General features: G+C 35.0%; 1 long non-coding RNA gene across 2 annotated transcripts in view; it reads left to right on the top strand.

The window, feature by feature from the left end:
* Positions 1-20990, top strand: part of LOC131424628 (uncharacterized) — a 559968-nt gene that overhangs the window by 373815 nt on the left and 165163 nt on the right. For both annotated transcript variants that reach the window (XR_009227981.1, XR_009227980.1), the window contains exon 3: positions 963-1097. This is a non-coding gene — a long non-coding RNA (uncharacterized LOC131424628). The remainder of the gene's footprint in view (positions 1-962; positions 1098-20990) is intronic.

Raw genomic sequence — 20990 nt, 5'->3', positions numbered from 1 at the left:
TCCCCAATTGCTCTTTAGCCCACATGCAAACATATCCTATGTATATGCAAATCGTGGTCAGATATAGTAGACATGAAGACAACACATACAGCTATTAAATTTGCTCTTTCCACCAAACACAGAATCTTCATCCTAGTCTCTAGTGGAAAGTGAAGTTCAGGAAATAAGGCCATCAATATCATTTTCATGACAACTCTTTTGAAATGTTCTTTGAATTACAGCTATTGCTTATCTAGGTAAAGTGCCTTCAATTTTCTCAAGCATTCCTTGCAACCTCTTTGAACTAAAGGAATAAAGAACTCACTAAGTTTACTGAAGAGCCACTGGGACGGCATCAGTGTCTTGTGGATTATTGCTCAGGAAATCAGAACCATGACCCAGCTCCCAGGCTCTTTCCTTCAGATGTAGGAAGATTCCCCAAGTGGTGGACAAGGCTCAGTTGATGATCTCTTGGTTGAAAGTTAAGGGTCCAAAATTGTCCCAGTAAGAATCAACACATAGGGGCTGGGGTGGTGGCTCAGGGGTAGAGCGTTTGTCTAGCACATGCAAGGCCCTGGGTTCGATCCTGATCACCACATAAAAATAAATAAAAGTATTGTGTCCAACTACAACTAAAAGTAATATTTAAAAAAAGAATCAACACATAATACAATTCAGCTACATATTCATTTCTTATAGTAACATTAGGTTGTGGTTACCATACCTATTTTTTTCAGCCACTGAAAAAGTAGACTTGAATGTTTAATGGAAAACAGATGGTGCTTGAAATCTCTAACTTACATTTTAAAAAAGCTGTTTTGGAAATGTTGTTTGTATGTACTTTTGTTGTTTTAAACACATCACCATTTTAGCCTGTTTTGATGAATTATTTAAGAGTTATGTTCCTAGGCCAAAATAGCATTTTGAAGTGCACGTGTTAATCATATACTTGATTAAACATTTCCTTGCTTTTTTTTTTCCAGCATTCCAGTTGGCTTTTGAGTGGATAATTGTGGCAGTGAGAGCACTGACGTTGGAAACAACTAGTGCCCGTTTGGATTACTTAAAACACAACCATGAAAAGAAATACGTGTGATTTGCTTTCTCGGAGCAAGAGTGTAAGTACCTTTTATTTTCGTTTATTTTCTTAAAGTGTGTATTTATAACTTGTACTGTATTCTTTGGATTTTAATGCTGCATGTTTATGATTGGGCTTCTGGGAAACCTTTGTTTATCTTTCAGTACACTAATTGTATGCAGCTTATTAACAAATGAAGACTTGTTTGTCAATGTGGCCTGCCTGACATTTGATGGGAATTCTCATTCTGTGGGTTTATAAGCCTTTCCATTCATTCATATTAGCCTACATGAATGAAGGTATAATATGGAATACCCTAGTTTTTAAATGCAAGCAGCAAATATATAGTTAAATTGAAAATGAAGAAGTTAACATTTAAATATCAAAATTTCTGGGCAAATCTAAAAGCACAAATTGAAATTATGTCAACAGTACTTAAACTGATCATATTCTGAAAGTTCTTTCCTTGCATGAACTCTCTACTTGGACGTAGGTTTCTGATCTCTCCTTTTGGTCTTTCTTTTTAACATTTTAAAGTGAGCATTCTCAGGACCCAGAAGAAATTTAGATCTTCTTTCTAATTATTTAGTGTTCTTCGGATACCAAATTCATGATAGCTTTTGGTTTTCTATCAGCTTATGAAAAAAGCTTCAAGAAATAGAGCAACTCAAAGGAAGCTTCATGAGGCAAGGATGAAAGCAGACTGTTAATTTCCATCAGGAGAGCACGAAGAACATGGCCCTTTGTTCATTTACCCAGGGGGGAAAAGGCATCCAAACAGATGTGGTTGTGACGTAGGAGCATTCATTTGAAGGCACCAGAAAAACCACAAATGCAAACACATTTCTCTAGTATGGGGTCTCTTTGTGTTACATCCACTGATTCTATTGTGATGGCCCAAGGCCATCTTTCATTCTTTCTATAGAATTACTATGTAGTTTTTAAGAGTGAAGCAAGAGTATGCAGAGAAGAAAGTACAGTATGCCTAATAGGGTTTCTTTAAAAATGAGGATAGACTGAGAGATATGCCCATCTTTTTTACTGAGTACTGTGTTTAATAACCAACCAAATAAATTCAACAAACTCTGAAGGAATGTTCAGATTCATTTGTTTTACTAGTTGGTGTTTGGTTGTATGGGTTTTGTATAAAATAAAGGGCCAGAGCTTTGAGCCTAGAATTCCTTTTATCATCATACGGAATTCCTCATTGTAACAGGAGGTGAGCTGCATACCAAACTGCAAACACATCCCTTTGCTTCTCAGTGTTCCTATTATAAATTAAATATGAAAGCAAACCATTAACATAATGCTTTCTTCTTTAATTTTAGAGACATGTGATAGGAGAAAAGTGTATAAAAGCAAAGAGGAGAATATTTTGGATAATTAATATATCATTTAAACATTTCCCTGGTGCTTGGAGGAAAACATTTTTATTGTAATTTGTTATATATGACAGCAGAATACGTTACAATTCATATTATGTATATAGAGCACAATTTTTCATATCTCTGGCTGTTTATAAAGTATATTCACACCATTCGTGTATTCATACATGTACTTAGGGTAATGATGTCCATCCATCTCATTTCATCATCTTTTTTATCCCCATTCTCCCTCCCTTCCCTTCCTACCCCTCTGCCCTATCTAGAGTTCATCTAATCCTCCCAAGCTCCCCCCTCTCAACCCCACTATGAATCAGCCTCCTTATATCAGAGAAAACATTCAGCATTTGGTTTTTTGGGATTGGCTAACTTCACTTAGTATTATATTCTCCAACTCCATCCATTTACTTGCAAATGCCATGATTTTATTCTCTTTTATCACTGAGTAATATTCCATTGTGCATATATGCCACATTTTTTTTATCCATTCATCTACTGAAAGACATCTAGGTTGGTTCCACAGTTTAGCTACTGTGAATTGTGCTGCTATAAACATGGTTGTGGCTGTGGCCCTGTAGTATGCTGTTTTAAAGCAAATGATTAACTTAGTCATAACTTTAAGGAACTGTGAATACTTAATGATGCTAGAAGATTTCCTATTATTTGTTTAAGGTGAAATCTCTCATTGTGGAAAGGCTCAACCTTCTTAGACTAAGAGAATCTCAGCTGCCTACATTTGGCCAAATGTAAACAGCAGAGCTCTAATTTCACTCCTTCCCAGCTCTTTCAGAATCCACTGGCATAAGGAAAGTATCTCCACTTAATTAAATGACTCTAAGCAGGAGATTCGTCTTTAACAGAGAAAAGAGCCCATTTCTTTCCTGGTTAGAAGTTGTCATTTTAGGCCTTCAAATATTTATTTTGTACTGGTCTATTAATGTAACCTCCTCCCACCAGCACTTATGTCTTTTTTTTTTAAGTCTATTTGTTTTAATTGGTTATACATGAGAGTAGAATATATTTATGCACTTTGATATATCATATGTAGATAGGATATAATTTTCATTTTTCTGAGTATATGTGTTGCAGAATCACACTGGTCATGCAGTCATGTATATATATAAAGTAATGATGTCTGTTCTATTCTACTATCCTTCCTATCCCTACGTCCTCTCCCCTCCCCTCCCTTCACTCCCCTCTATCTAATCTAAGGTAACTCTATTCTTCTCTAGTGCCCTGCCCCTATTAATGTGAATTAGTTTCCACATAATAGAGAAAACATTCAGCCTTTGTTTTTTTGGGGGGATTGGCTTACTTTGCTTAGCAAAATGATCTCCAACTCCATCCATTTACTGGCAACTGCCATAATTTCATTCCTCTTTAAGCTGAGTAATATTCCATATATATACACCACATTTTCTTTATCCATTCATCTTTTGAAGGACATCTAGGTTGATTCCATAATTTAGCTATTGTGAATTGAGCTGCTATAAACATTGAAGTGGCTACATCACTGTCGTATGCTGCTTTTTTTTTTTTTTTTGGCAAACTTTTCATTTTCAAGCTGGGATTTCAATCTTGTTTATAATTGCTTTGTGAAGTTTTATTTTGTATTTATAAATACATATTTATGTCTATTGTATATTGCAAACATTTTCCTGATTTTTTTGTTATTTTTTTGCATTACAATTCTTATTACACATATAAAGCACAATTTTTAATATCTCTGGTTGTATACAAAATATATTCACACCAATTTGGGTCTTCATACACATACTTTGGATAATGCCTATCACATTCCACCATCATTTCTAACCCCATGCTCCCTCCCTTCTCCTCCAACCCTCTGCCCTATCTAGAGTTCATCTATTCCTCTCATGCTCCTTCTCCCTATCCCACTATGAATCAGCATCCTTACATCAGAGAAAATATTTGGCATTTGTTTTTTTTTTTGGGGGGGGATTGGCTAACTTCACTTAACATTTTCTTCTCAAACTCCATCAATTTACCTGCAAATGCCATGATTTTATGCTCTTTTATTGCTGAATATATTCCATTGTATATATATGCTACATTATTTTTATCCATTTATCCATTGAAGGGCATCTAGGTTGGTTCCACAGTTTATCTATCTTGAATTGTGCTGCTATAAACATTGATGTGGCTGTGTCCCTGTAGTATGCTGTTTTTAAGTCCTTTGGGTGTAGACAGAGGAGAGGGATAGCTGGGTCAAATGGTGGTTCCATTCCTAGATTTCCAAGGAATCTCCATACTGCTTTCCATAGTGGTTGTTCCGATTTGCAGTCCCACCAGCAATGTATGACTGTAACTTTTCCCCCACATCCTTGCCAACATTTATTGTTGCTTATATTTTTGATGATTGCCATTCTGACTAAGGTGAAATCTTAGTGTAGTTTTGATTTGCATTTCTCTAATTGCCAGAGATGTTGAACACCTTTTCATATATTTGTTGATTGATTGTATTTCTTTTTCTATGAAGTGTTTGTTCAGATCCTTAGCCCATTTATTGATTGGGTTATTTGGTTATTTTGGTGTTAAGTTTTTTGAGTTCTTTATATATCCTAGAAATTAATGCTTTATCAGAGGTGCATGTGAAGATAATCAGTTATCTCATACTAACAAAGGTGCCAAAACATTCACTGGAGAAAAGATAGTCTATTCAACAAATGGTACTGACGAAACTGGAAATCCATACGTAGCAAAATGAAATCAAATCTCTATCTCTCACCCTGCATGAAACCAATTCAAAGTGGATCAAAAACTTAGGCACTAGGACAGAGACCCTGCACCTAATAGAAGAAAAAAATATGTCCATATCAGCACTAATGTCTTTGTCATAACAAAATCCAAAATTGTACACTTCGAAGTAGATGTTTCCTGTTTTGTGGAAAAAGTTTTAAATAATTAATTTGATTTAGAATCTAAGAATGTTTTTCTTTGCCATTTTGACATTTGAAAACCCAGGGAAGATTTTAAATGTTAAAGCAGTTTCTGTTCCTCCTTCCATACATGTGGCTTTGTGGGTCTTGTATCTGTCACTGTGAATAAAGGCATATAAAAGAGGAGGGAAAAGACTATCTTTAACCAATCACCTTTTAAGCAGGCTCCCCTTCACAGAGGGGCATAGCTTGCAAGACTATTTAGTCAGTCTCCATGTTGTATGAAAGATGTGGGCATAAGGTGGGAAGTTTTGTGGGTGAGTTCTGTTCATCATTACTTCCTAGTTTCTGAGATTTCAAGTCATGTGTGGTCATTTATAAATTGAATTGAACATTATTTCCCAAGTAAATATATAATCAAGGAATTGGGGCAAAGAAAGAACATTAGTCAGCTCTAGGTGTCACAACAAAATGCCATAGACATAGATGGTTTCAACAGGAACATATTTTCTCCATGTTCTGGAGGTTGGGAAGTTCAAGAACAATATACCAGCTGACTCAGGTCTCAGTGAGGACCCTTGTCCTTGCTGATGTTCTGAAGATGGCCAAGTTCTTGCTGGCACCTCACATGGCAGAGATAGAGCTCTCCAAAGTCTCTTCCTATTAGGTCACAATTCCCATCATGTGGGTCCGATCTTCATGATCTCACCCAACACTGATTACCTCCCAGAGACCCCACCTCCACATACCATCCTACTGGGAAATATAAATTTAATATATGTGTTTAAGCGAGACACAAATATTTAGTCCATAGCAGAGAGTTTGGTATTTTGAGGAGATGATTTCAATGTCTCTATGATGCGTACGCCCAAAGGATGGCTAATATGGAGAATCAATATATTCTCTCAACTGGGTAACACTGAAAATGACTTGGTCAACATATTTCTTTTTTATTTCATAAGGTTTATTTTAGGGGAACTCTTCATGATGATTTTTGAGTTTCTGATAATCTCCTCATAGTCTTAGAGGCAAATTTTATTCAAAACTAGTTTTCCTTTCCTTTGCTATTCTTGTTTTGCTTATTTTATCTTTGGTTTTGATATCCAGTCCAATGACACAGGTCTCTAAAGTCCCTTGTCCTGTTAATGGATTTACCAGTTGAGCTAATATTTCAGAGGTTTGTAAATTTCAGACTTGATGATCTGAGTCACCCCCATTTCCTTCTACCAAAGCTCACTGTCCCACTGTATTTTAGCCAAACAAGACAGGACAGGGGGACTGAACACAAACATTTCCATAGTAAGAGTATATTTTAAAGTTAGGGATTATTTAAAAGAATTGTAGAGCATTGTTCCTTATGATATCTCTACTTTTATACTCTCTGAACTCATGAATTTTTATAAATCTCATCTGGTGAATGAACTGGATAGATTCTAATTCTCCTTTATTAATCAATTCTCTTGTGTATTGAATTCTAAAATATCCTCAAGGATTTTTACATTAACTTCCTAATTTGCTAGTATCCTGAATCATTTTCTTCCTACCAGTTTGGAGAAATTCAAGATATCAGATGCTCAATTGTATTTATTATTTTCTTGATGAAATTGCCCTTTGTTTGACTTAGGATTCTTTTGGATGTTTTACATTTGAATAAATTTGTCACTCACCAGATGTCTTTAATTGATGTCCCCTGTTCTGTTTGATAGAATTGTTCTTTTTTAGTGATTATTCAAAACTGGAAGCAAGTCTTGGCTGTTTTCAGGGACAGGGTATCTGGAAAGTTCTTTGCACACTGAATTAAAGCCTATACAAACAAGCTGTCAGTTTTGAATCCAGAGTTTGGAACCCATCTGGTAATATATGCCCAGTAGGCCTTCTAGAATTGCTTCTTCTCACAACAGACTTTAAAAAATGTTATCCAAATTTATTTGATGCTTCAAAAAACAAAAGTAAACCTTTTGCAGTTGAACCTTTACCTTTCTCATTTTTGGAGACAGTCAGTCTTCTAATGACCCGAGGTCAGTAATTTATGCCTCATCATCTGTATTACCTTCCATTGATGCCTAGTAGACAGGTCAGACCAAACAAATTTTTGGAAAGGATGATACATTTTATTATGGAACTTCAGAGCTATCTACATTTATTATTCCTCACAATTACTCTGTCCAGTAGACTACTTTTGGTTTTTATGGTTAAAGTAAAAACACTTCATCCCTTCCAAGGCTGGCCTTCCTTTCTCTACTATATTCATCACCACCTAAGATGTGGGACTGACAGTTGTCATAGATTAGAATCCTGACAAAGTAGTGTAGAAAATACTATTTTCTTAGAGTCCAGAGAAGGCCAGGGAAGATACAGTAGGTAAAAATGCTTTGGAAAAGGCAAAATACAAAGCAAAAATTAAAATGATATTGTTGTTTGGGTCTTTATCAGCAACAAACTGAAATAAGAACTTGTAGATTTAGAGATTTCATTTCTTGAGCCATTATTCCTCTCTTCCAGTGTGTGATTTTTATTTTACAAATTCAACAAATATTTACTCAGGGGTTTTTATGTGGTAGTGTCTGGATATCCAATATGAATAAAATCCTTGTCTCTACTCTTGAAGAGCATACCTGATAACTGAATTTATAGTTTGTATTGTTTGTGAAAATTCCTTCACTGCAACCCTGCTCAGCTGTGTCTGTGCCATTGTGTTCTTTCCTTCTTCACTGGGAAGCTAAAGTCCTGTCTGTAATCTCCATGCACTTGCTCTTCAGCACATTGTGGATACCCTATTTGGTGGAGATATTTTGAGCTGTGAATAATGTGCCCTAATTGTCAATTATGCTCATTGTTGCAGAAACATAGAGTATCTTAAAATAGTTAAAAAGAATCTTTCTCAGATAATCAACAATAGTATAAGAATAGCTGAGAGTACAAATGAATGTGAGGATGGCAAGAAAGGTCTGTAAGAATAGGGACTGATCAGCAACCCTTAGCTGTATAATCAATCACGGCACATGATGGTTCCAGCAGCCAAAGCTAATCATTAAGTTTTTGTCTTAGAAAAACCTTTACTTTTTGCTGATATGTGTTTGCTTTTTCATTCTGGGGCAATTGCAAGTGGAAATTTAATTTTGAATGATTATGTGCAAGAAATAATTGCATATATTGTACTTAGCAAATCAAAGATGTATAAAAATGTAGAGGAGTCTTGTTGATTGATGATGAATATTAAAGAATCTTTCTTACAAGCAGGATCTCTATAACAAAGTGAAACTTTAAAGAATTGCATACTAATTTGTTGGAGTTTTCAATTAATATTATTTTGCCCCAGAAAAAAAATTTCTAATAAATCTTATTTTTAAACAAAGCCAATTCTTCATCTTTAAAATTTAGTTCACCATCATCTTTAAGATTTTTAAAATTTGGTCATTAGTAAGCAAGAGTTTTGAATGCTAAAAACAACAACAACAACAACACTTAAAATTATCAATATGTTTACTTTCTTTCTCAATACTTTCAAGTGTAACATGGGGATCATCCCTAACTTTTAGTTTAGGCTTTATATATGTGTGTTTTGATGGAGGAAGTGGGGATAAGAGAACTTTAATTAGATTTATTATCAAATGGCCCACAAATTTAGTTTTTTTTTTTAATCAGGGGTAAAATGAAAAAAAAAAATACTGTGAAAGCACATTGCAAAGTAAAAGCAAACAAACAAAAAACCCAAACCACCCGGACATGGTAGTGCTCAGAAGGCTGAGGCAGAAGGATTTCAAATTCAAAGCTAGCCTTAGTAATTTAGCAAAGCCCTGAGCAACTCAGCAAGACCCTGTTTCTAAATAAAATATTTTTTAAAAGGCTGGGAATGTGTCTCAGTGGTTAAGTATCACTGGGTTCAATCCTAGTATCAAGAAAAAACAAACAAAACAAAACAAAAACCCACAAATCAACCAGACAATAAAAATGTTATAAGATATTCAGTTGTATTATATGCTTCCATATGAAACTTTTTAATTCTTAAGGATTTTAAAAATGGAATTGATCGTTCAATAAATACTGATTCCATAAAAAGTTAAAAAATTAAAATGGAATTGATCCATCAAAAATGAAATCATCAACAACAAAAAATTTACTTTTGTTGTTGAAAAAACTCACTCTTGTCAGTTCACAGACTCCTCTAAGTTATGCAAATGAAAAGTCATGATGCCAAAGCCAAGGATGTATCATGATTATACGCTACAGCCCCCCACCTTGCTTTCCAGCTCCTTTTTTCACCAAAGTTGTGTCTCATGTCTCATACCTGAAACTGGGTATACAGTCCCATCTATAGGACTGGGAAAAGACATTTAGTTTAAAATCTCTTATAGTCATATCCCTACCCTATGGTAGCAGTCTGGATTTATGTTTTGGCAATATTGCTTCTGTGTTAGGAATTTGGCCATGCCGTTAGCCTCCAACATGCCTTGTCAACAATATTTATTAAAACCTCACCAACTATTTGACTACACTGTAACAGGTACATTCCATGGAGGCGCTTACCAAATGTTACCTAAGAGACCTGGAGATCACAATTCACTTATCAGTTTGGAATTTAAGCTTTGTGAGAATTTGGCTCATTAAACATTAAAAACCAAATGTATTAAAACTACTGAAGACAAGTAAGTGATAACACCACAGTGCCACAAAAAAAATCAATCCTTTCTAGAAACTAATTTAAAATAGGAACCACAAATTTTAAAGGTCCTTAACTCTGCTTTGTGTAAGTACTTTAAAATATTATTAAATGCTCAGCTTGTGTTTTTCTAGAAGAGGCCATTACACAGTGTTAATTTGCCCATGGGGTTCCATTTCAACACTATATGAATCATACCGAAAGAGACCTACATGTTGCTCGGAAACAATAGTCTCTGAAGGGATATTCCAAAATAAACAAAGGATTTGAGGAGAAGATGGGTGATTTTCAGAATGTATGCCTATGAGGACTGAACAAGCAAATGATTTTTTTTAAGTTACTCATCTAGGGATTCACAGCATGTATTCCCTCATCCAAAGCAAATGAAATAACTGCAGAGTAGTCAAAGAAAAGCAAGCACAACCTTGTGTGGATAGTAGTGTCTGTTTAGTAAGCATTTGTATGTTCTGATTTCCTGAAACAATACTCAAAAATGTCCTAATACAAGAAGGAAGAAATCTAAAACAGCAAAAATAGGAACTGAATGTTGGATGATTCAAAATAGTTGTAGCTTAAAACTTTCCTACAGGGCTTTCTAGCATTAGCCCAGTATTTTTGAGGAAATTTTGAAAGAGTCTTAAACCAAGATATTTCCAAGTTGTTGTTAACACCATACTCTGAATTATAAGAAATTTGAATCTTTTAGTTCATAGTTTTAAAATCCTTGGTATTATATTTATACATGGGTATATAATATATGTATAAGCAGACATAAGTGAGGAACATTAACAAATATGTTCATTGATATCTGCTCATTTGAAACCAATATCATACTTTCTTTGAAATAATATACATCATTTATTAAACTATCCTGTTCCTTAATTTTATAAAGTCTCCCCAATATGAAAATTACCTTGCTGGTCTCTATTTTACCTATATGTAAAATGAAGGAAATAGACTCATTAAAAAGGAAGATTTCTTTGAACTTTGAGTCTATGATTATACATTTTCAAGATTATATATTTTTCAGAACAGGTTCAACAAAAATTTTTCAATTATGATACTTACAGCAAAGTATCCATTTTTATTAACCCAAACAATGGCTACCCTCCCACCCAAAGTATAAGCAAGATCCTGATTCACAGATTGAGCTCACTGAATCTGCTCACTATGCTTCTATAGGTTGGGCCCTTTCTTCGAGTATACATAATAACTTCAGAGGTACAACTCTGCCCACAGCAAAACCTTCTTCTATAGTTTTATGTAGAGCAGTTTAAACTGGAACATCTACATTCCAGGCAGGAACCTTATCCTGATCTTTGTCAAACCAAAGAAGCAACCTTTCCTTAGAGCTGGAAGAAAACTTTTTCCTTTAAAGGCACACTTACTGCCTGGCTCCCATTCCCTGGTTCTACGAACACTATATAAGATCATTCTCATTCTACTAAAAATAATGGAAAGCATGAAATTATCCATGAATCAAAAAAAAAAAAAATCACCATTCTTACCCAGTCCTAATCATTTCTGTTTTTCCCAGAAGATAATCTCAATGTCTTAATTTCAGAGTATTGAGGAATACTGGCATGAACTGCTCAGCTTCTGGTTTGAGCTCAGAACTGCACACAGCTGCAGAGTGGGCCCCTCCCATTCTCACTATAAGAAAAAAAAAAACTATATAAACTGCACATTCATGACTTTTAAAAATCTATCAAAGAATTAAGACTGTAAGGTCACCAACTACCATAAAATCTGGGAAGACAGTCAACTGCGAGGAGAAAGACAATGCCTTCCTTTGTTTACATTTGCCAGATGCCATGAGATATCATATAAATCAGTGAGAAGATTCAATTAAAATTTTTCAAGAATTTCCAAAGAATGAGTACAAGCTAGCTTCAGAATGTGGACAGGTATAGGAGGTACATCCTGTAGCATATTTTCCTCCATAAATCCCACCAGGAGATTACATGGAAGATCAAGGAGAATGGCAGCAGTGGCTGAAACTAGACTCATCTCCAAAATGGAATTTAAGAGTTAAGTGACAAGAGTAGAACAATTAAGAGTTGTTTTCTTAGGGTACTGGAGGTGACTCACTATGGTGGGAGTAGGGGAATGGTGATGGTGAAGGAAACAGGAAATGACAGTGCTCTATCTCTGGGGACTACAGTTGGAGAAGGGGCAAGAGCATTTGTGAAGTCTACATCCCTGGAGACCCAGTGACACACACTGCCTACCTAAGACTAAGGCCTGATTAGAACATCAAGGACCATCCTTACTTCCTGGCCCTCTATCAATATCTTAAAAAACTGTGAGTAAAAATAACAGTGGAATTTGACTGCAAGAATCAAGAGACAGATTCTATTTGGGGCCCAACAATAAGAGAGGACCCCCCAAAAGGGGAAGCAGATATCAAGAAAATAGCCACTGGTGAGCCATTCTACAATGTAATCACAAGGGATCACCAGAAAAATTTGAAGCCTATATTTACTATGGCCAATTATAGCAATGACATACCTCAAGTCCGGCCTAATTCCTATCTAGATTAGCTCAGATTTTCACACAGAAGACATAGCAAAAAGGAAATCATGCTCATCTTTAAGCATAGGAAAGTATTTACCTCAGTATCTATGATCCACGCAAGATATCCACCTTTATGAAAATGCAAATGAAAATACTCTGAAGTGACAAAATAAAGAAACCTCCCATATAAGGAATATATGTGGAATTATTAAGCAGGGAATTTAAATTAACTACAATCAATACGTTAAAGGCTCTTATACAAAAGGTTGGCAACATGTGAGAGAAGTTAGCTAATTTCAGCAGAGAGATGGAAACTGAGAAAGGAATCTAATGGAAATGGTAGAAATAAAAACATAGTAACAGATAAAAAGTCTTTGGGTTCATTAGTAGAATTGACACAGCTAACAAAAGAATCAGTGAACTTGAAGATAAGCCAGTAGAAATTATGCCAACTGGAATACAAAGGGAAAAATCAGGGGAGGGAAGAACAGAGCTATGGTACATTATATAGTGGTATAATGTATGTGTAATTAAAATCACAGAAGAAAGAGAAAATGATGAAGAAGAAATGTTTGGAGAAATAATCGCTGAAAAAATTTCCAAAAGTGATGACAGACTAAAAATCTCAAAGTACATCAAACAAGATGCATATGAACACACACGTGTATGTGCACACAGAGGCACACACAAACAGAAAGAGAGGGAAAGAGGAAGAGAGGCAAATCAGACTTAAATTTCTGAAACCCAAAGACTGTTAAAGTCACCCAGGGAGCGGCGTGGGGGTGGGGGGAAGCAAATTACCTACAGAAGAACAGAATTACAGTGAACTTTTCTGTGCAAACAAGAAGACAAAAGAATACTATCTGTAAAGTACCAAAAGGAAAACAACAACAAAAGCCCTGTTAACCCAGAATTCTATACCCAGTAAGAACATACTTAACATCTAAAGTGAAAAACTTTCTTGGAGTGAAATTTTCAAATCTGATGTCTGCAAAGTAATGTGTACCCAAGCCCCCTTTTCTCTTGTTGCCATTGCTTTCCTTCAAGACTGAAAAGAGAGGGATTTTTCTTATTGAAGAATAACTCCTCTATTGCCTCAGAGGACTTAGTTTCTTCGTTTCTTCTCTTTTTTACATGTCAACTGCAGTATTGCTAATCTCTCTCTCTCTCTCTCTCTCTCTCTCTCTCTCTCTCTCTTTTAACCTTGGTTTTTGAATGAGACCTCCCAGTTACTTTTGTTACTCCTGTGCATTTGTATCTCTTTAGGTAATTCTGGTAACCCTATTTTCTGGGCTATATGCTCCTTAAATAATGCTATTCCCTAATATTCTATCCTTGGTCCAGGATTTTAAGGTAACAAGATATTTCCGTTTCTGTCTTTAACCATATTCTATCTGACTATCTCTTGATTTTCATGTCCAGCTAAGATTTCTGGTCTTAGTCTCAGAATTATATCCTGATGAATATTGGACATTTGTGACATCCATACAATATTTCATACACTGGGTTCATTCACTGTCCTTCTTCATCTCCAAAATAGGCTGCTAAGTATTCTCCATTGAATTTATTGCTCCAGTCTTCAACACATTGCCCAAGTCAGAGCCCCAGAAATCTCTCTCAACTTCTCACTCATCATTGCTTCCAATATCTAAACAAGTAATGCATGTCAGCTCATGTCTCTGCAGGCTACATATTTACAAGTTCTCATCTCATCTCATGTACTTATTACTCTGATGCCCTGGGGATTACTTTGTTCTTCCTTCTGAAGCTGGGTCTCATTAAAATACACCACTGTAGTAAGAAGTAGTACAATTATGTAAATATTGTGTATGGAAGATAGTGACACTTGAATTACTATTTCTGTGACAACCTTTACTTTTTCCTACTAGCTGCGTACTAAGTGTTACTTCAAATCTTTTCACAATTGCTTTTGATTGAATTTAATTCAGCTCTTAAAGGCTAAATTCACAATGAAGTGGAAGCTGATTTCATGTGTGTGTACATGCATGCATGTGTTTGTAATTTATATTACATCCATTATTCATAATTCATTGTTTTGCATAAAGTAATTATAGCAAAGCCTAATTATGCATATATGATTGTGTATATAAATTGATTTAATGAAATGTTACATTATTAAACCAGATGTCAAGTGGAATTAAGGACTAATACATATGCATGCTAATGTGACTAATAATAACAATAATGATAAATTATTTTGTACAATGCAAGTTTCAGCATACCATTGCAACATTTATTTTTCCTCACAAAGACTTAGAAATAGGAAAGGCAATTTTTTTAGCATTCAATATATTTTATTTATTTATTTTTAATTGTTTTATTTAATTATACATGACAGTAGAATGTACTTTGATACACCATATATAATGGAGTATAATTTCTCGTTCTTCTGGTTGTACATATTATGGAATCACACTGGTCATATAGTTATATGTGTCCATAGGGTAACAATGTCTGATTCATTCTACTATCCTTCCTATCCCCATACTCCCTCCCCTCTTTCCACTCCCTTCTACCTAATCTAAACTACTTCTATTCTTCCCTAGCCCCCACCTCACATTGTGAATTAGCATCTGCCTATCAGAGAAACATTTGGCTTTTGGTTTGGGGGGACTGGCTTATTTCGCTTAGAATCATATTCTCCAGCTCCATCCATTTACCAGCAAATGTCATAATTTCATTCTTCTTTAAGGCTGAGTTAAATTCCATTGTGTATATATACCATATTTTTATATCCATCCATCTGTTGAAGGGCCCCAAGTTGGTTCTGTAGTTTAAGTATTGTGAATTGAGCAGCTATAAACATTGATGTGCTTTCATCACTGTAGTATGCTGACTTCAAGTCCTTTAGTTTTAATTGTTTTAATTAATTATATATGACAGTAGAACCAAGAAGTGGGATAACTGAGTTATATGGTTGTTCCATTCCAAATTTTCTGAAGAATCTTCATATCTCTTTCCATAATGGTTACAACAATTTGCAGTCCCATCAGCAATGTATGAGTGTACCTTTTTTCCTACATTCTCACCAACATTTATTGTTGTTTGTATTCTTGGTAATTGCCATTTTGACTGGGGTGAGATGAAATCTTAGAGTAGTTTTGATATGCATTTCTCTAATTTCTAAAGATGTTGAACATTTTTTTCATATGTTTGTTGATTAATGGTACTTCTTCTGTGAAGTATCTGTTTAGTTCCATCGCCCATTTATTGATTTGGTTATTTGTGTTTTTTTTAGTGTTAAGTTTTTTTAGTTCTTTATATATCCTGGAGATTAATGCTTTATCAGAGGTACATGTGGCAAAGATTTTCTCCCATTCTGTAGGCTCTCTCTTCATGCTATTGATTGTTTCCTTTGATGAAAGGAAGCTTTTCTACGATGAAAATTATAGAACACTAAAGAAAAAAAATGGAAGAATATGTTAGAAGATGGAAAGGCCTCCCATGCTCCTGGATAGGCAGAGTTAATGTTGTCAAAATGGCCATACTACCAAAAGCATTATACAGATTTAATGCAATTCCAATTAAAATCCCAACAATATTCTTCACAGAACTAGAAAAAGTAATCATAAATTCATTTGGAAAAATAAAAAACCCAGAATAGCCAAAAAAAAAAAAAAAAAAAAGATCCTTAGCAAGAAGAGTGAAGCAGGAGGCATCACAATACCAGACCTTAAGCTATACTACAGAGTCATGGTAACAAAAACAGCATGGCATTGGCACCAAAACAGATATGTAGAGCAATGGTACAAAATAGAAGACACAGAGACAAACCCACATAAATATAGTTATCTCATACAAAGGCACCAAAAACATTCACTGGAGAAAAGATAGCCTATTCAATAAATGATGCTGGGGAAATTGGAAATCCATATTTAACAAAATGAAATTAAACCCCTATCTCTCACCCTGCAAGAAATTTAACTCAAAGTGGATCAAATACTTAGGCACTAGAACAGAGATCCTGTGCCTAATAGAAGGAAAAGTATTCCCAAGTCTTCATCATGTCGGCTTAGGACCTGACTTCCTTAACAAGACTTCCTTAACAAGTGCAAGAAGTAAAATCAAGAATCAGAAAATGGGATGGCTTCAAACTAAAAGGAATAACTTTTATCTGCATTTCAGGGAAACTCAAAATACATCTTAGTTAGGTTAAGGGAGTTAGTCAAGATTATACAACTAGTAATGAGAGAAGCCTATATCTACTTCAGGTTGCCTAATTTCAAATTTCCTTGAGGTCATTACACCATGGAGCCTCACTCATATGACTATAGGCATCACTGGTATGCTGATATATCTATTATACCATGCATCTACTGAAAATAAACTGTAACATATTTAGAGTCAAATACACACACACATATACATATATATGTATATATACATATATATTTATAGTTAGATAACAATTGCATCGTAAACTCCAGATGTGTTTGCATTACATAGAGAGACAAATGGTATGTCAAGGGAGACTTTTAAATTGTGAGTGGAGGCTACCCAGGTTTGTTGGGAAGAGGGGATAAATAAAAAGAATGACTATTTGCATAATGAGGTATTAGGAATTTTAAAACATTTTGCTCCTGACTGTGTGTGTGTGTGTGTGTGTGTGTGTGTGTGTGTGTGTGTGAGAGAGAGAGAGAGAGAGAGAGAGAGAGAGAGAGAGAGAGAGAGAGAGAGAGATTGATTTTGGGGAGAGGCTGTGGAGGCTCTGCTATGGAGCGAAAGCCTCTCCAGGGATGGAGCCTTCACAGCAGGCAGAGCTTACAAGTGATTTCCAATTGTCCCTATATCAGAGAGGGCTCCTCTAAAGCCACATTAGAAATAATGAGGTCTTAGGACTAGTTTTAAAGGTGTTGTTTGTTCTATTTCCTTTTTTCAAACCTTTCCTTAAATTTTCTGTAATTACAGATGTATTGTCACAATGTTGCCACAGGGAGTAAGAAAGTCTTGCTTTAGACAAAGAGAAGGGAGCAGGGAAGAGGGGAGAAGAGCAGTGATGGTTGTAGAATTGGAATATTGGCTCAGGGGAGCTGTAACAAATCTAACCAGGTATGTGACAGGATGTTTCCTTTGGGTGTGCCCCAGAAATACTGGAAAGGGGTCTGAATGTTTCATAGTTATCTGAGGAGTGGGCTTTGCTTATTTTTATTTGTCCACCAAAGTCTGAATCTTTGGGGCATTCAAGTTCATTATTCCTCTCTTATGCATGGTTTAGCTTTCGGTGATTTGTAATGGATATATGATTTACATCCATAAATCAGCCCAGGTCAATCCTGGTTTGAAAATATTAAATGGAAAATCCAGAAATAAAGAATTCTTAGTTTTAAATTATGTGCCTTTCTGAATAACTTATAAATCCTTGTGTCCTCCTAATCCATCCTGCCTGCACATGAATTATCCCTTTGTCTAGCATATACATGCTGCCATTTCCTACCCACCTTTTAGTAATATAGTCCAACATTCATCTTTGTTGTCGGTTTGATTGTGGAGGTTTGCAATACTTGATTTCACAGAACCCTCATACAGGAGCTTAAAGCAACCTCAAAACACCTGCTGCACTCACCTCCTTCACCTTATCATATAGCCATAGTTTCATCTCACATATCACAAGTAAAAGAAGGGTGAGAACAGTAAATAAGGCATTTTGAGATAGACTGAGAGATCACATTCACATAACTTTTAATATAGTATAATTATTCTACTTTATTGTTGGTTATTATTAATCTCTTACTAGACCTATTTTATAACCAAACTTCATTATATGAACATACATATATGATAATACATATTTATGGGGTTTAGCAGTATTTGTGGTTTAACATATCCAATGGGGGTTATGAAATGTTCCACATATGGAGAGGGGAACTACTGTATTTTGTGTATGACTATATGTAAATATAGGTATATTTATGTATTGGGGGTACATAACACAGGCAATTATATTTTAAGTCATTTAATAAAGTAATTTTATGATAGTGTTTTGTGATCAAACTTTATTAAGTGACTATCAAATGCCAACATTTTATGTATATACATTCTTTATTTAATTTTTTAAAAAACTATTCTATGATGCTAGTACTATTATTTTCTTTATTTGGTGGATGAATGAACAGGTACAAAGAGGAGGTGATAATTATACCTAAATGCCTCTAAAATACACATTTGAAATAGTAGCATAGAATATGAGGAAAAGCCCCTTAATTTTATGTAGATTTTACTAATGAAACTGAATAGTCATGCTATTTTAGAACCTTAAAGTTACATATATATGCATTTTGATCAAAAATAAATTTTAAGCCTCCTATCTGGATGTGAGCATATAACACTTTTTTTCAGTTTCTACTTATAATCTCAAATAGATTGTAAGAAGGCTCCTATGCAAATAGCAATTTCACCAAAGTAATTGGCCATCTAGTCTGTATGACCGTTTGAACATGTTTTCTCAAATGCTTCATCTAATTAGAGGGGGGACATTCAAATTTGACTGTGTTAAAGTGACTAGATGGGTTTTCATCCTTCATGGAAAAGAGATTTATAAAGCATATGTGAGTTTTGGAATAAAAGAGCTTTTATTCAAATCTCTCCTTGGATGAGTTAACCCTTCCTTCTACTTCATATCAATGCATTTTGCTTATTTAAGTTTTATAATACCCCCGGTTATTTTGCTGCAGCCGGACTGCGGCATAATACGTTTAAATTATTTTTTCTTCTTTATGCATCTTTATTTGTTCTTTTTAGTTATATATGACAGAATGTACATACATGCATGGAATATAACTTCCCATTCTTGTGGTTGTACATGATGTGGGAGTTATATTGGTTATGTATTCATATATGGACACAGGAAAGTTATGTCTGATTCATTCTGCTGTCTTTCCCATTCCCATCCCCCATCCCTTTCCTTCATTCCTTTTTGTATAATCCAATGTAAATTAATTTTCAATTTAAAAACTAAAACTCAATTTAAAATTAAATTTGATCAATCTCCATTTTGTCTCTATGTGCTACTTCAGTGGACATTCAGATTTGACTGTGTTGAAGTGACTAGATGGGTTTTCATCCTTCAGGGAAAAGAAGGATAAAAAGCCTAATTCTGAAAACTTCACAACAGTCTTCTTTAATATTCCTTCTCTGTGAAGAATGTTTCTCTCTGTGCATTTTCTTTTTTTTCCCCAGAGCTTTTGTATTTGCATTTATTTTTCCTTTAATTTTTTATTACAATGCTCTTTTTATTGATTTAAAAAATGATAGTGGAATGTATTACAATTCTTATTACACATATATAGCACAATTTTTCATTTCTCTGTTTGTATATAAAGTATGTTGACACCAATTCGTGTCTTCATACATGTACTTTGGATAATGATGTCTATCACATTCCACCATCCTTACTAATCCCCTGCCCCCTCCCTTTTTCTCTCACCCCTCTGCCCTATCTAGAATTCATCTATTCCTCCCATGTTCCCCCTCCCTATCCCACTATGAGTCAGCCTCCTTCTATCAGAGAAACATTCAGCATTTGTTTTTTGGGGATTGGCTAACTTCACTTAACATTATCTTCTCCAGTGCCATCCATTTACCTGCAAATGCCATGATTTTTATTCTCTTTTGTTCCTGAGTAAAATTCCATTGGGTATATATGCCATATTTTTTTTATCCATTCATCCACTGAAGGGCATCTAGGTTGGCTCCACAGTTTAGCTATTGTGAATTGTGCTGCTATAAACATCGATGTGGTTGTGTCCCTATAGTATGCTGTTTTTAAGTCCTTCGGGTATCGTCCGAGGAGAAGGGATAGCTGGGTCAAATGGTGGTTCCATTCCCAGATTTCCAAGGAATCTCCATACTGCTTTCCATATTGGCTGCACCAGTTTACAGTCTCACCACCAATGTATGAGTTTCTGTGGAAATCAGCTGTATAGGGGTCCTCTTACACTTTCTGAGATGCAGTATTCCGACTAGGTGAGACCTGGGTCAGGGAACAACACAGGATGCTGCCTCCCTCTGGCCTGCCCTTGGAATCCTCTGTGTGCATTTTCTACACAAGATAATTTCAGGAATCAATTATATCTACCAAGGGATATGGTGTTTCTCTCTTAAAAAAAAATTGCAATTCCTTGCATAGTTTATTACCTTACCCTTACAAAGAAGCTGCCAGGTTTGATTCATGTATACTATTTTGCTTCATCTTTCTATCCAGCTGATGTACACATTGACAAATGACAAAGTCCATTACATTTTGTACAGATGAGCTATCTTTAGTTCCAAATTCCACTGCAGTTTAATTTCTGAAGGTAGACTGATTTTGTAATATAAAAAATAATTTTTTCCATGTTTTTTATTGGTGCAATGTAATTATACGTAAGATGGGTTTTGTTGTTACATATTCATACATGCACACAATGTAACAAAATAATTTGGCAATATCATTCTTCAGTATTTCCACTTTTCCT

The sequence above is a fragment of the Marmota monax genome, unplaced genomic scaffold (assembly GCF_021218885.2).
Source record: "Marmota monax isolate L192 unplaced genomic scaffold, Marmota_monax_Labrador192_F-V1.1 WCK01_AAM20220418_F8-fsc00037, whole genome shotgun sequence".
Lineage (NCBI taxonomy): Eukaryota > Metazoa > Chordata > Mammalia > Rodentia > Sciuridae > Marmota > Marmota monax.
The sequence above is the reverse complement of the archived record's forward strand: the minus strand, read 5'-3'. Positions and strand labels throughout refer to the sequence as shown.